General features: G+C 44.6%; 1 protein-coding gene across 1 annotated transcript in view; it reads right to left on the bottom strand.

Moving 5' to 3' along the window:
- PDGFD (platelet derived growth factor D) overlaps positions 1 to 13,534 on the bottom strand; it is a 237,123-nt gene that overhangs the window by 182,744 nt on the left and 40,845 nt on the right. The gene's annotated exons all lie outside the window — the stretch shown is intronic.

The raw sequence follows: 13,534 nt of genomic DNA, 5'->3' as shown, positions 1-13,534 counted from the left end.
AGGATAAAACTTACCAGGAAAGATTAAAGGACCTTAACATGTATAGCTTGGAAGAAAGACGAGACAGAGGGGATATGATAGAAACTTTTAAATACATAAAGGGAATCAACAAGGTAAAAGAGGAGAGAATATTTAATAGAAGAAAAACTGCTACAAGAGGACATAGTTTTAAATTAGAGGGACAAAGGTAAAAGTAATATCAGGAAGTATTACTTTACTGGGAGAGTAGTGGATGCATGGAATAGCCTTCCTGCAGAAGTGGTAGCTGCAAATACAGTGAAGGAGCTTAAGCATGCATGGGATAGGCCAGGGGCGTAGCTAGAAATGCATGGGCCCCATAGCAAAAATAATTTTATGCCCCCCCCAGTGCCATCCACAGATCCCCCTCCCCTAAACAGTGCCATCCACAGATCCCCCTCCCCTAAATAGTGCCATCCACAGATCTCCCTCCCCTAAATAGTACCATCCACAGATCTCCCTCCCCTAAACAGTGCCATCCACAGATCCCTCTCCCCTAAACAGTGCCATCCACAGATCCCCCTTTCCTAAACAGTGCCATCCACAGATCCCCCGGCCCCCTCCCCAAATAGTGCCATCCACAGATCCCTCTCCCCTTAACAGTGCCATCCACAGATCCCCCTCCCCTAAACAGTGCCATCCACAGATCCCCCTCCCCTAAATAGTGCCATCCACAGATCCCTCTCCCCTAAATAGTGCCATCCACAGATCCCCCTCCCCTAAACAGTGCCATCCACAGATCCCCCTCCCCTAAATAGTGCCATCCACAGATCCCTCTCCCCTAAACAGTGCCATCCACAGATCCCCCTCCCCTAAACAGTACCATCCACAGATCCCCCTCCCCTAAACAGTGCCATCCACAGACCCCCCTCCCCTAAACAGTGCCATCCACAGATCTCCCTCCCCTAAACAGTGCCATCCACAGATCCCCCTCCCCTAAACAGTGCCATCCACAGATCCCCCTCCCCTAAACAGTGCCATCCACAGATCCCCCTCCCCTAAACAGTGCCATCCACAGATCCCTCTCCCCTAAACAGTGCCATCCACAGATCCCCCTCCCCTAAACAGTGCCATCCACAGATCTCCCTCCCCTAAACAGTGCCATCCACAGATCCCCCTCCCCTAAATAGTGCCATCCACAAATCCCCCTCCCCGACGCTCACAGGAGCACATTTATAAACAAATTAGTAACTTGAACTTTAATCATTGACATTGCTGAATGCTGATCTCTTTACTTGCATTGGATACCTTACTCTGTCTTAGCTCTGGTAACGGTACAGCAGGCAGTGCGGGTGGGCGGCGCTCACTCACTGACGTCACGCGCCTGCGCCGCCCAGTGGGAGGAGCAGGCGCGTGACGTCAGTGAGTGAGCGCAATCCCCCGCACTGCCTGCTGTTACCGTTACCGGAGCTAAGACAGAGTAAGGTATCCAATGCAAGTAAAGAGATCAGCATTCGGCAATGTCAATGATTAAAGTTCAAGTTACTAATTCGTTTATAAATGTGCTCCTGTGAGCGGCGTGGCCCTGTATATTCTAACCCCAAGGCAAGCGTCCCTGTCACCATGGGAACGCCTGGGGGTCAGAATATAACCTTCGGATTTGAGTTTTCACGCTCTCACTGAGAGCGTGAAAACTCAGTTCCGATGGTATATTCTAACCCCCAGGCAAGCGTCCCCGTCACCATGGGAACGCCGGCGGCCTGGGGGTTAGAATATAATCGGATCTTCCTTACTCAGTGCAGGCCTCTGTGTCGGCCCGGCCCTGCGTGCGCCCTGCTCCAGTCTTGACTCCTCCCCAGCCAAGCCTGAGCCGCGGACCGCCCGTGCCCGCCCACTACACTAGTGTAGTGGGCGGGCGGTCCGCGGCTCAGGCCTGGCTGCTGTTTGTAGTGTGTGTGTGTAAAAAAAAAATCAACAGAAGGCGTCCCGGACGGGCCCCCAGTGGCGTAGGGCCCCATAGCCACTGCTATGGTTGCTATGGCGATCCCTACGCCACTGGGATAGGCATAAGGCCATCCTTCATATAAGATAGGGCCGGGGGCTATTCATAGTATTCAGTATATTGGGCAGACTAGATGGGCCAAATGGTTCTTATCTGCCGACACATTCTATGTTTCTATGGGAGTGTCACACATGTTGGATTTTAACACTTTAGCTGACAGTGGCTTATGCTTCTCTCTCTATTGAGAGCATATGCATGGTAAGCGTGCTTGTGGGATTTGAAGGTATAGCTATTGTCCAATTGATGGGCATGGTCACCATTACTCCTTTGTTGGGTAATATTGAGATTGCTGTGGATATGGGAGTTGCAGAGTCCCTTTTTATGACATCATTTAAAACAGCCATAAGTCTTTATCAAACACTTTTTCATGTGCAACAGAACCAATGGAAAATAGAACAAACTGGCCATAAGCATGAAGGTTGCGAAATTTCCATTCCTAGAGTTAAACCACGAAAATACAAAATTGGCAAAGGTTTAATAGTTAAGAGTATGCCTCACACATTGTGCCTTACACGTTGCTTACATATTTTGCACATTCTTTCATTCTCAATTATTGAAAACATGTTCTCACATTTGGTCGCAACAGTAAATAGGCCTGACCCTCAATAAGAAAGGCGATGGACAACATGGTCGTGTTTTGTCTTTTTGCTTTTATCCAGTCCACTATCCCTGTGTGGTCTTATATCTGGAGAACACAAGAGTGCATACAGGCCAGTGACATTCCAGAGGCTTTTTTTTTTCATGTTTGGAAAATGTGTCTACAGTGTAAGTACATTTAGCCAGAGAACATATCAACAAGTATGAAATGTTTGACTTGTGAGGGATATATCTATTTGGCTCCTATAATCAGAATATTTACGACATCGAAGGAATTATTAGTCAAACTATGGACATGGTACCGATACACTACACAGAGGTAATACTAGACATAATGCATCAATGTTTCCATCAGTTTTTTTTTTAGCATGGGACCTTTCTCTATGACCCCCCGCCATTAGGCACATAATAGAAACATGGCCCCACGCACAGGGCAGACCTCTGTGAACAAGAAATGATCCACCTCATATCTAGGGTCAGCTTTGGACCAGAAAACAAGGCTGTGCAGTAATGTTTCTGGATCAGTTATAAAGTATAGACAAAAGTACAGAGTGAACCTCACCTCACATCTGAAAAATATAGATGCAAGTGATTTTCTGCATGTGATTAGGGGGTTCAGTACAGGGCCCATACACTATATCATCCACACGATACATGGTTCACCCACTACATGGTTCACGCATTACTTGGTCCACACAGTACTTGGTCCACACACTACAAGGTCCACATACTACATGGTCCATGCACTCCATAGTTCATGCACTACATGGTCCACACACTACATGGTCAATGCACGGCCTGGTTCACACTCTATATGCTTTATACACTGGATGGTCCATACATAGTCCTCTCCAACAAATTACGTGGTACAAGCACTACATGGTCTACACGCCCACACAATCTATGGTTCATATTCTACATGGTTTATACTGTACACTACATGGTCCACACACTACATGATCCATGTGCTTCATTGTTCACAAACTACAAGTGCCATGCAATACATGGTCACACAGTACATGATCTACACACTAGATGGTTTACACACTACACGATCCATGTATTACATGGTCCACACACTACATGTTCAATGCATTACATGGTCCACACACTACATGTTCAATGCATTACATGGTCCACACACTACATGTTCAATGCATTACATGGTCCACACACTACATGTTCAATGCATTACATGGTCCACATTCTAAACGGTCCATGCTCTATATGGTCTACACAAAACATTGTCTATACACTACATGGTCCACACACTAACACGCACTACATGGTCCACAGACTAGTCAGCAGAGTAGATTATTGTTGATAATCAGAGACGTTGGCAGACATTTGACATGGGCAGGATATTGTGCGGTGTCTATGCTTTCTTTATGACCTCCTGCAATTTTTTTGTTATCTAGTTAACAATACGAGAATACTGCAGAAGGCGCCTTAGGAGCGAAATTCCACAAAAGATACACCAGGAAATAAACACAATAGAGAGGCTGCAGAAACAGTCTTACATTTTTTTTTCCTGCAAGGGAAGGAAAATAAGATTTCTGTTGATGATACAAAGATAAGAATGTGTCCAGGTTCAGCAGTGGGCCATAACTGATAGAATGTAAGGGCTTTAAAATGAAAGGAACAGCAAATTAAAAAATGATTAACAGAACATAGATGTCAACTGTAGATTTGAAAACCAAAAACTTAAAGATGGTCTGTCACCACTTCTGACCACTTCCGATTTAATAAATACTGCACTTATGTACTACGTGAAATAATAAATCCGAAGCATCTTTTCTTTGAACTCTGCATTATTCCGTTCCTTTGTTATTCCATGTAGAAATTTATTAATACGTTAAGAACTAGGTGTTACTCTTCCACCTGTCAAAGAAGTGTGTCCCTGCCCAGTTTGCCACTGTCACCGTTTTTGTGTTTTTATTTTTTAATTCCCTGCCTTCCCAGAGCCATAACTTTTATATTTTTCTGTTTGCATAGCCATATGAGGGATAGTTTTTTTTTCAGGACAGGTTTTATTGTCTAATGGTACTATTTAATATTGCATAGAATGTAGTGGGAAGCAGGAAAAAAATCCAAATGAGGTGGAATTGGAAAAAAAAATGCAAAATGCAGTTTTATGGGTTTTGTTTTTACAACGTTCCCTATGCAGTAAAAGTGACCACTTCCCTTCATTCTTCGGGTCAGTACAATTATAGTGATACCACTTTTTTGAAACTTTGAATCACCATATTCTGACCCCCATACCTTTTTTATAGTTATGCCTTCAGAGCTGTGTGTAGTTTTTAGTGATACCGTTTTAGACTGTGTATGACTTTTTGATCACCTTTTATTTTATTTATTTTTGGAGGTGAAACAACAAATAAATGGCAAATTGGCCAAATTGTTTTTTTTTTGTCACGGTGTTCACCTTACAGGATAAATATGTTTATACTCTAGTATAGCAGGCGACTGTATTTTTTTGATTATTTTTTAATAAAGAGAAAGGGGTGATTTGATGGCAGGTCTCAGAGCATTCCAAAGACCCAAGGCCAGCCAAACGGCATCCTCGGTCGCTGCACGGAGGAGCCATTAGGTGCCAGGAACACATACTCCCAGAGAAAACCCACTCAGATGCTGTGTTGATCAATCAATCATTAAATCTGAGGGGTTAACTGCCATTAATTGTTGTTATTGACGATCACGGACATTGCCTCTGGGAGTTTGCTGTGTAAAATAGCAGGCACCCGGTGGCTATGGTGCCCATTCCACTCCAGAGCAAGCACCATCTTTAAAGTGATGACTTGGCTCTTTCACACTTGCGTTCTTTTCTTCCGGCATAGAGTTCCGCCGTCGGGGCTCTATGCCGGAAGAATCCTGATCAGTTTTATCCTAATGCTTTCTGAATGGAGAGAAATCCGTTCAGGATGCATCAGGATGTCTTCAGTTCCGGAACGGAACGTTTTTTGGCCGGAGAAAATACCGCAGCATGCTGCGCTTTTTGCTCCGGCCAAAAATCCTGAAGACTTGCCGCAAGGCCGGATCCGGAATTAATGCCCATTGAAAGGCATTGATCCGGATCCGGCCTTAAGCTAAACGTCGTTTCGGCGCATTGCCGGACGCGATTTTTAGCTTTTTCTGAATGGTTACCATGGCTGCCGGGACGCTAAAGTCCTGTTTGCCATGGTAAAGTGTAGTGGGGAGCGGGGGAGCAGTATACTTACCGTCCGTGCGGCTCCCCGGGCGCTCCAGAGTGACGTCAGGGCGCCCCAAGCGCATGGATCACGTGATCGCATGGATCACGTCATCCATGCGCATGGGGCGCTCTGACGTCATTCTGGAGCGCCCCGGGAGCCGCACGGACTGTAAGTATACCGCTCCCCCGCTCCCCGCTCCTACTATGGCAACCAGGACTTTAATAGCGTCCTGGCTGCCATAGTAACACTGAAAGCATTTTGAAGACGGATCCGTCTTCAAATGCTTTCAGTACACTTGCGTTTTTCCGGATCCGGCGTGTAATTCCGGCAAGTGGAGTACATGCCGGATCCGGACAACGCAAGTGTGAAAGAGGCCTGCCGTTCATATATGAGGCATGTCGTTATGGGGTTAAAAAGCTTTTCTTTCTTTTTATAAAAACTTTTGTTTTGCGTCACCACATTCTGACATTCATAACCTTTATATTTGTATCCTGCTAGAAGTGTGTGAGGGCTCATTCTTTGGGGGCGAGTTGTAGCTATTACTGATATATTGATTTTGGGATACATGCTAATTGTTATCCAATTTCTTTTTGGCAGGCAAGGTGACCAAAAAGTCACCATTTTTGCACTGCTAAAATTTTTTATGGCATTTAATACTCACTGCACTTACCTGTCACTTACCTAACTCACTTGGCAAGCACCCAAATTAAAATCTTGGAAAACCCCTTTAAAAGAACACCAAACACACAAAAAAATAATTCCAAGAACTACCTCTTTAATGTCTCATTCTACAGTTCCAACTGAAAAATATATATAAAATATTTCTGTGCCTTAGGAGGTTATCCATGTCCCTCTCCTCTCACCATCCTATGGAAGCCTCCATCTAGCAGTGTGTTATATTAAATAAAAAAGCCCTTGCCCTGTGCGATCCTGCGCAGGGCATGGGAGAGCGGACAACCCCTTTAAGCCACGGCCTCAGCTAAGCCCCACCGATTCAGTCTGTCTCCAGCTAACGATAGAGGTGATCAGCAGGATTTTTACAAGACTGTATCAGGACCATGCAGAAAATCCTGCAGACTGACAAACAGGGACAGCAATTATATTTCGGGTTTACTCTGACCATTCAAATCTAGGTTTAGTGTTCCTTTAAGAAGGTTAACAACTTACATTCAAGTGAACATTTTTTTCTTGTGTTCTTATTTAAAGCAACCCTCTAGTTTTCCATCAAAATGTCATATTAAATGCTGAATGTTAATGTTAAAATGCCTGGTTACTGAGAAGCAGTAGTCTGAGAAGCTGACAGACATCTTATATAAATGAGGAATCGTGGCAGAAATATGAGAAAGGAGGGCACCAGGTATTTCACCTTTATATTCAGCATTTAATGTGAAGCCTTTGAGATACCTATTGCTTGTAAACAGGGGAACACATGAAGCAGAAATCATTCCCCACTGCCCCTCAAATGAGGAATATTTATCAAAACTACCTACAGTGATTAGGGAACTGTGGTCTCCACTCAAAAAGTTATGCCATATCCAAGAGATACATCATTATTTTCTAGGATAGAAAGACCCCTTCAAGTTTGGTGCCCTGTACATAAATTCAATGACCAAGGCAGAGTGTCTTGTTGGCACCTCCTCCTGGCACCCAGCCTACATGGCAATAGACACCCTTCCCAAGCTAACCCTTGACCTCCAGTAAATGGACCACCATTGTATATATTTTCTCCAGGCATGGTTATTGTGCTTGGTCTATTATATCTCAATATACTGTAATGTAAGCTAATTTAAGGTTAATATGAGGCAAGTTGAGTCATTTGACCTGTATTGTCTGAACGTTTAATGCTTCATATCATGTAGGTCGTTTGGCCAGACTGCTGTCTTTATGGCTCCACACCAGATGCAAAACTTGTTAAACCTCAACAGCTGTAAGTTCTACCACCTACGCCGCTGACTGTTCATTAATCCCATTCTGTACTGTGTTTCATGTCCTCATATCTTCCTGGCTCTCCCAATTTACATCCTTTGTTGGCTTCATGAAACTATTTAAAACTTTATTTTTCTCATTGTCAATTATAATTTCCTCCCAATCCTTAGTGATGGACTGAGTCATTCATTGTTCAGTGTTAAAGCCAATCCCTATATTTCTTCTCTAAGCATCCTTCAAAACAATACAGCGATGTGGATCCTTCTCCGGGGGCCTCTACCCTCCACTATTCAGATAATCTTTAGTAATGGTAACCATGTGAGCTACACTTGAGGTGATCATCATCTACTTGGTCATGTTAAAGACTAGAAAGGGGCGTACCTATATGGGAAGCAGAGGTAGCAGTCACTACTGGGTCTGAGGGGCCCAAAGACCCTTATGCCACATAAGAAGACACTGCTATTATAGAAAGTGTATGCTGGTCAAGTTACACGTCTGGTTATAAGGAAGGGGTTACAGTAGGTCAATAATTTGGCATGGGGGGGAAATTTTGATTTTTGCCTCAGGCACCATGAAGGTTATGTGCTTCCCTGCCCCTGGCCACAAAGCAGAGAGAAGGGGGCCCAAGATGAACTCTTGCACTAGGGCCCATGCGCCTTTAGCTACGCCTCTGAGACTAAAATAATACATTGTACTGAATTGATTGCTACTCAAATATGAGTAAATATCAGAAGAAAATACTGTATCTCTCTCTCTTTGGTCTGTACGTTTTAAGCTTGTGTCACACTTCGCCTTTCTGTGTGTGAATTAGGGTTTATTCGTTGTACCTCACAGCACTCTGTGTGCAGTTGCTGGGCTGTGTGGTGCTGATTAGCCCTGCTATATATTCCATGTTGTATGTCCCACCCCTTACCTGTGCAACAGGTCTCAATAGATCTTTCAGGTCACTCTGTCTGCTGAAGCATGTCCTTGTTTGTCTCTGTACCCAATCCGTTGTTTCACCTAACCTATGCCTGTGATATGTTCGTCTGCCTGTACTCTGACCAAGTTCCATCTACTCTAGCCTTGACCTGTTCTTGGATTTGCATGCACTCTGCCTGACCTTAGCTTGGTTTTGCCTGTGCGCTTTGCTTGTTTCTCTGTTGCTTTGCGCTGGTGTCTCTGACCATCGTGGGTCAGCTGTTAACTACACCGGGACTATTCCAAGAGTTAACGGCCTGGTGGCTTTCCTGCAGCGAAGCCCAGATCCCTGTATTGGGGTTAAAGTGAAACTGGAGGACCACCAGGACAACACACTCAGGAATAGCCCAAAGTCAAACTGGTTAGTTGGCACAATGGTCCCCAACCACTGTCTGTAAAAGCTTGTTTGGTGTTGACAGTCCTAAACGTGGATATTTTTTTTCCAGGAGGATTTTCCCTCCTCAAGCCAGTTATCTACAATTTGCATTCTGAGGATCCATTGATTTGTTTCTACAGATGATCCTTTCACCATGGATGGAAACTTAGGTCTTGAGCATCAGCTGTCATAGGCTGCCCAGGAATGTATATAGGGTTATCTCTCTTCCTTCAGCTGCATTTTTAGCTTTTTCCCTATGTGTTTACTTTTCAGAAAAGAGGTTAAGCCAGAACACAGAACAGCTCTTTGTGGCCAACATGTTATACCACATTTCCCCTACTGGTCATGGCTTTTCCTGTTAAAAATCACCTTTAAAGGGGTATTCCATTTCAAACATCCATGGCTTATCCACAAGAAAGGTCATAAATGTCTGATTGATGTGGGTCCCACCTCTAGGACCAATGTCCCACCTCTAGGACCTATGTCTGCCTCTAGAATGGGAGTTACATAAACATCGTAGAACAGAGAACTATGCGAGATGCAGAAGCAGCGTACCTTGCTGGCTGTTTCAGTAGTCTAGTCCTGACCACTTTTGGCCAATACATCGTAAGCATCATCCCAAGTAACATACATTTTCCTGCATAATTCCTCTTGTGTGTCAAATGTTGACCTCCTGTCTACATCTGCCCCAGGAGTCATCAGCATCTGGGGTCATTCTCACAGCACCCTCAATGATCAGCAGTTTGAAAAGGCCGTGGCACTCTTTCTAGGCCAGTAAAGTCACGTTCATTGGTCATATAAAAGCTTATATTCAAATTTCTCACTTTCCTCATATTAAAAGCTCCACAAAAGCTATGTTTGTGCTTCTCTCCCCAGTCCCTACCTAGTGCTTTCAGCAGTTTAGCATTGTCAAAACTACTGACAGATTCCCTTTAAAATCCTGATATTCAGCCATTTTGACTATAACTGAATTGACAAGTGGGAAGTTGCCTGTTGGGGTCTTTAACCTTCACAGCTTCTTTAACCCCTTGACAACATGCTCCATAAATGTATGACTTGTTGCCTCTTAAAAGATAGTGCCCGGTCCACAGCAGACATCTACCGATAATTGAAGATTGCAGACCTTTAACCTCTCAGATGCCATAGTCAATTGTGAGGCGGCTTTCCCAGAGAGTGCTGCGCTCCAGGGTCCGAACAGCTTTCCTGTGCTGAGATCAGGGAAACCATTCTTTCATGTTAATATCAAGGGTCTCTGAAGACTTCCATGCTATTAGAAGCTGTAGTTCTTGTGGAGGCCTACAGGTGACAGGGTTCCATAAGAAAATAGCGAATCTGCCATACACTGCAATGCAAATTAATTGCAGGGTGAGTCAGAAGCTATGTGAAGGTCACATATTCAAGACCCAAACTGAGGCTGCACCTAGCCTTTCTGTTGCCTAAGGTGAAAACTGAAATATGCCCCCTCCCCCCATCCTCAGGATAGGTCATCAATATATGATCAGCGGGGGTCCATGACAACACCTGGCATCCCCTGCTGATCAGCTGTTCCATGAGGGCACTGCTTCCTCTTCGTTACACCATGTGTCATCTTGGAGGCACAATGTAATTAAAAGTACCCGTCGATCAGATATTGATGACCTATCCTGAGGATAGGTCATCAATATACAGTCCTGATCAAACGTTTAAGACCACTTGGAAAAATGGCAAAAAATCATATTTAGCATGGCTGGATCTCAACAAGGTTCCAAGTAGAGCTTCAACATGCAACAAGAAGAAATGGGAGTGAGATAAAACATTTTTTGAGCATTCAATTTAATGAAAACAACGAATAAACTGAAACAGGCTGTTTTTCAGCTGATCAAAGGTTTAGGACCACACCTCCAAAAAAAAACTAAACCCCCCCCAAAACAGAAATCCAACTTCCAAACATGAACTCAGTAATGAGTTGCTCCGCGTTATTGTTTATCACTTCAAAAATTCGTTTCGGCTTGCTTGATACAAGCGTTCCCATGAGGTGAGTGGAAACCTTTCTCCAAGTGGTGAAGACGGCCGCACGAAGGCCATCTACTGTCTGGAACTGTTGTTCATTTTTGTAAACTTCCCTTGCCATCCATCCCCAAAGGTTCTCAATTGGATTTAGATCAGGGGAACACGGAAGATGGGCCAAAAGAGTGATGTTATTCTCCTGGAAGAAGTCCCTTGTCCTGCGGGCATTGTATACTGTAGCGTAGTCCTGTTGAAAAACCCAGTCGTTACCACACAGACGAGGGCCCTCAGTCATGAGGAATGCTCTCTGCAACATCTGGACATAGCCAGCGGCCGTTTGACGCCCCTGCACTTCCTGAAGCTCCATTGTTCCACTGAAGGAAAAAGCACCCCAGACCATTATGGTGCCCCCTCCACTGTGGCGCGTACAAAACATCTCAGGTGGGATCTGCTTGTCATGCCAGTAATGTTGGAAACCATCAGGACCATCAAGGTTACATTTTTTCTCATCAGAGAATAAAAATTTCTTCCACCTTTGAATGTCCCATGTTTGGTGCTCTCTTGCAAAGTCCAAACGAGCAGTTCTGTGGCGTCTCAAGGAGACGAGGTCTTTGAAAACGTTTTTTGTTTTTGAAGCTCTTCAGTCTCAGATGCCGTCTGATGGTTATGGGGCTGCAGTCAGCAGTCAGACATATTTGATATCACCGCGTCCATAACAACCTGCTCTACAATAATAGCACATGATCAACCCTGTCAGATGAATGTTGTAAACAATAAAAAATAAAAACAGTGCCAAAACAGCAATTTTTTAGTTACCCTGCCTCACAAAAAATGTAATATAGAGCAATTAAAAATCATATGTACCCCAAAATAGTACCAATAAAACTGGTCCCTTATCCACTAGTTTCCAAAATGGGGTCACTTTTTGGGAGTTTCTACTATAAGGGTGCATTAGGGGGGCTTCAAATGGGACACGGCATCTTAAAGCCAGTTCAGCAAAATCTGCCTTCCAAAAACCATATGGCGCTCCTTTTCTTCTGCGCCCTGCTATGTGCCCTTACATCAGTCTACGACCACATGTGGGGTGTTTATGTAAACCGCAGAATCAGGGTAATAAATATTGAGTTTTTTCGGGGGGTCTAGAGGTCTAATGGGGGTCATATATAGGGGTCTGAAGGTCTAATGGGGGTCTGGAGGTCTAGTGGGGGTCTGGAGGTCTAGTGGGGGTCTGGAGGTCTAATGGGGGTCTGGAGGTCTGTTATGGGGGCTGGTCTTAGGTCTAATATGTGGGTCTGGAGGTCTAATGGGGGTCTTATATGGGGTCTTATCTAAGGTCTGATATTGGGTCGGGGTCTTACATAGAGGTCTAATGGGGTTCTGATCTGAGGTTTAAAACTGGGGTCTTATATGGGGTCTGACATAGAGGTCTAAAGAGGGCTTGGTCTGAGATTAGAGGATCTCATTTAGGGTTTTATATGGGGGTCTGATCTGAAAGGAAGGGGGGGTTAGTACTAGCGCACAATATAAAGGGGTATTTTTGTACTGATGCACATCTGTGTGGTACAAGTATTTTCAGGGGGACTGTTTCTGCAGGAAAGTATTGGGGAGCACAGTGGACACAGTATTGGGGGTGGCAGGATGGGGTGTTGAGAAGGTGGGAGGATGATGGAAAAGTAGGAAAGTAAAATGTCTGGTTGTTAAACTCTGCAGAGACGAGGCGCGGCTGAAAGAAGTCACCATCGTGGTTTGGTCTAATAGGAGAAGAAGAGGAAATAGAATGTCTACATCAGAGAAGAGAAGTCACTGGATGTAAGAGGCACATATGTGGGGCTGTATGACCCTGTATGTTCTGTAGCGCTGTATGTAATGTTTTCCAAGTATGTCTTTAAAGGGGTTGTCCGCTTTTTTTTTTGTATGAGCGCTGCCTTCTCTTCTCTGTTTACCTGCTCATCACTGCAAATGCTACGGCGAGCAGGTGAACAGAACAGAGAAAGCAGCTCTCATATGAACGCTGCCCTCTCTTAAACAGATGGGGGCACAGAGGGCATTACTAATATGGAGGGGGCACAGAGGTCATTACTACTATGGAGGGGGCACAGAGCCAGAGGGAATTACTACAATGAAGGGGGCACAGTGGGCATTATTACTGTGAAGGGGGCACTATGGGGATTTCTACTATGAAGGGGGCACAGAGGGCATTACTAGCACAGTGGGAATTACTCCTATTAAGTGTTGCACAATGGGCATTATTAGGGTACATTCACACGACCGTATGTGTTTTGTGGTCCGCAAATTGCAAAACACGGATACCGGCCGTGTGAATGTAGCCGGCCCCATGATAGAAATGCCTATTCTTGTCCGCGATTGAAATGAATGGGTCCGCACCCGTTCCGCAAAATTGTGGAACGGATGCGGAGCCAAAAATACGGTCCTGTGAATGTAGCCTTACTGAGAAGGGGGCAAAACGGGTATTATTAC

The sequence above is a fragment of the Bufo bufo genome, chromosome 3 (assembly GCF_905171765.1).
Source record: "Bufo bufo chromosome 3, aBufBuf1.1, whole genome shotgun sequence".
Taxonomy (NCBI): Eukaryota; Metazoa; Chordata; class Amphibia; order Anura; family Bufonidae; genus Bufo; species Bufo bufo.
Note: the sequence above shows the minus strand (reverse complement) of the source record. Positions and strands in the feature narration are given on the sequence as shown.